This window comes from Physeter macrocephalus, chromosome 7 (genome assembly GCF_002837175.3).
Source record: "Physeter macrocephalus isolate SW-GA chromosome 7, ASM283717v5, whole genome shotgun sequence".
Classification (NCBI taxonomy): Eukaryota; Metazoa; Chordata; class Mammalia; order Artiodactyla; family Physeteridae; genus Physeter; species Physeter macrocephalus.
In genome coordinates, this window is record NC_041220.1 from 30,095,501 (window position 1) to 30,099,330 (window position 3,830).

Sequence of the window (3,830 nt, forward strand, 5' to 3'; positions counted from 1 at the left end):
TGCTTTGTTGTTTGTCTTGTCAGTCTCCGACTCCCAGGCACAGGCTAAACCGACCTCTCCGGGGAGGGGGAACTTCTCTGTCCCCTGACCTGGAGTCCCTGGGATGTGGAGCTCGTTTCTAGGGGGCCTCAGGATTGTGAAGCCAGCCCTGCTCCAGGGCCCGCTCTGGGGGCCTGGCATGTCTGTCTTCCCCATGGGAGGCTCCTCGGCCTGTCACAGTTCTCCCCTAAGATTGTCACAGGAAGGATGTGTCTGTCGCCTCTTCCCCAGGTGAGATGATTACAGAGCGCTGGTTATCAGTTTGGAACTCGCCTCCCCTGGACCATGTAAGGTGTCAAGTTTGGGGTCAGCTGTGTAGAGGGGAACAGGCGCGTTGAAAAGTATCCACGTTCTACCTAAAAGTAAGGACAATCTCAGTGCGGCATAATTTAAAATACTGGATTGCAGGCCCAGTGGAGGGTTTGGGGGCTGCTGAAGAGCCCAGGGCCCCATGACAATGGCCGGGCCTAAGGCCAAGGGCCAGCCTGACCAGGGGGTGGGGATGGCATCGTCCCCCGTGTCCCCCGTGTTTCTGAGTTATCACTTCCTGCCCCTGCCCGCTGCTTAGGGATGTAGAAGAAAAACTTGGCCTGGGGCAAACTCTCCCATTTCCATGGGAAAATACAAACTCATGGGCAGTTACAGTGAGTGGGCTCAGGTTAGCACTGGAAGTGATTTCCTGGCCGTGTTCTTAATTGGTGTAATCCATGGGGCAGTAAAAATATCACCCACCACACTGGGGCTTGATTTCTTTGCTCGCTTGAGGAAGACTTCGCTCATTCACCGTGAGGTGCACCCAACCTGCTGTTGCCACCAAACCGTCGTTAACTCCCAAAGTGCGTTTATCACCACTTCCTTGGTCAAGGAAATTGCTATGAGATCTGGCTACCTGTGCGGTTTGGGGCAAATTAAGTTGACTCTGTGATTCTGTTCCTGCTTTCTAAAAGGAAAACGGTACTCAGAGGTTTTGGGTTGAAGTGACTGAATACAAGTAGCATGCCCAGTACATAGTACGTGCTCAGTTAGCACTGCTCATCTCCACGCTGTTACCGCTGTGAGTGTCACTTGCCTCTTTGTTGTCGGGGCATCTGTTCTGTAGATGACAGTGTGGCAAGGGTGAAGCCTCAGGACAGCGCTGGCTGCAAGGGCTCCCCCAGCCCCAGCCCTGCCAACCCCTCCTGTGGTTGTTTCAGGAAGAACGGGGTCACGCCAGAGGGGAGCCAGGGGTGTCTTCCTCTGCAAGTGGAACCAGTGTGGCCAGGTTGACCACAGCCCCCAGCTGGGGAGCCTCCCTCTGGGCCTGGCCCAGAGGGTACTTAGTGATGGGATGAGGAAGTGTTCCCTTAACTGGCAGATCATCTTCATTTCCGCAGAGGAGAAATGGGGGGATGGGGTGATAGCTTTTTCTGTGGTTTTGCTGCATGGGTGCGGCCAATCCCCTGAGCATCTGTTGAAGGCTGGCTGAGCAGTGGCCCTGCCTCCCTCACGGCTCAGGCCCCGCAGCCCCGCCTCGTTCAGCACCAGCTGCTTAGACCAGGTTTCGGCCTGTGTTCATTCAGAGGCACACGATGGGGGCGTGGGGTTTGGGCAGAAGAGGGCGCTCAGATTTTGTTCCTTATTTGCGGTGGGGCTTGCATTTGATGGTGTCCCCCCAGGGCTGGCCCTGGTGGTCTCTGTGCCTGGAAAGGAGATGTCAGGTGAGATCAGAGCCAAGGGGCCTCGGTGGGGGGGCTGACACCCCCCTTTCTTTGTAGTAGTAGAAACGTCTGTAGTTGGGAGTATGGGTGGGGAAAGCAATGGATTGTCCGTAGCGGTGGTGAGCATTCAACTCATGCTTTCTTTACGGGGACTGACTGAGCCAGGGGAAATTATCTCATTTTAACGGAGGCTCTCGAGCAGAGAGCTTTGTTTGGATTCAGTAAGCTAGCCGTGGTCTTTCTGCTGTACCGTCTTGCCACTGGGGGCTGGTAGGGGACAGTGGCTTTTATGAGTTGAATTGTGCACCACCTTCCAAAATGCCTGTGTTGAAGTCCTAACTTCAGTACCTCAGAATGTGGCCTCATTTGGCAGTAGGGTCACGGCAGATGTCATTAGTTCAGATGAGGTCAGTAGGGTTGGGCTCGAATCCAGTATGATTGGTGGCCTCATGAAAACGGGAAATTTGGACACGGAAACCAGCACAGAGGGAAGGCAGTGGGAAGACACACGGAGAAAAGGGCCACGTACAAGCCAAGGAGAGAAGCCAGATACAGATGCTTTCCTCGTGGCCTTGGAAGGAGCCAAGCCTGATGACCTCTTGATCGCAGGCTTCTAGCCGCCCAAACTGGGAGACAAGACATTTCTGTTGACTTTAAGTGCCTGCCCCCCGCCCCGCCCCCAGTTTGTAGTACTTTGTTACGACATTTCTAGGAAACAAATACAGTGGCTAAAGTACGTGTTTTGAGTTAAAAAACAACCTATTTTGAAATTCTGTTTTCACTGTTTTATACCTTGGTGACCTTGGACGAGTTCACTTCACCCCTTTATGCATCAGTTTTCTTCTGTGAAATGGAGAGAGTGGTACCAGCTTCACTGGGAGGTTGGGACAAATGCTATTAAGGGCCTCAAGGGTACCTGGCAAGAAATACGGTTTAGTAACCGGGGAAGATGGGAGAGGGTCGCCGCAGGGTACCATGTTGGGGGGTGGGGTTAGTCTCTGCCCCCCGTTTCATCTCCTGGCTGTGCCTGCTTCCCTCCAGCGTGCCTTCTCCAAGGCCATGCCTCGCTCTTTCCCTGTGCCCTACATTGTTCGCCCTTCCTCTGCCTTCCCAGCGGCACACGCTGCCTCCGTCCTCTCGACCTTGTCTCCGTTCCCCATTCGCTTTCGTGCTGGGCCCCTTCTCACTGCTTCTCCCCTTAAGACTCTCACAGCCAGGTTTGGTGACTCCTTCCTCAGCCAGAGCTCTGCGTGACTTTTGGAATCGTCCTGAGCTACCCGACTTTCTGTCCTCCCTCCTCTGGGAGGGAAGTTATTCCAGGAGAGTGTCCTCAAACAGCTTTCCTGCTCCTAGCTGAGCAAACGTCTTCCCTGATGCTCGTCAGCACTCTTTTTTTCCTTGACTGGCCTGGGTGGTACCTTATTGCTCCCCTATTTGGGTAACCCGGCACATTCTCTTAATGTCTGGCTAAAAGTATCTCAATCTGCTGGGTGGAGTACCTTGGAGAATTCTTTCCTATCAGAATATCAACTTGACTGGAAAGTAGATTTTGATTTTTGCCCAAAGAGAGACCGCATTTTGGATGGGCAGTAAGTGCACGGATTCCTTTAGGCTGCTCGGTACCACGCGTGTCTGAATTTTTCCTTCCTTGGAGGGTTCCGCGGCTGCAGGTGGCAGCAGCTCAGAGAGTGGGCGGAACACGCTCCGACTCAGCTCAAGCCAGTTTTCACAAGAACCATGACCCTCTCTGGACCAGGCTGGACCAGGGCGTGAAGCTCCAAAGAAATGGCTTTTTCAGACTACGGAAAACTTGGAAATCACTGCCTTGGCAACATAAATTCTATGAAAAAAAATACCTAAATTGTGCGTGGTACATTGGTTGAATGATCCCGAATTTCACCCCTCTCTGGATCCATGCCCTTGTGTGGAGCCTTGCCACGCCAGCTCTGGGCTTGACCTTGTAACTTGCTTTGGCCAAAGGGACGGAAACAAACTTGATACCATCCGAAGCTTGAAAAGTGCTAACCCTTTCTACTGTCTTAGAGCCTCGCTTCTACCATGAAAATACGTCCAGGCTAGCCTGCTGGAAGAGGA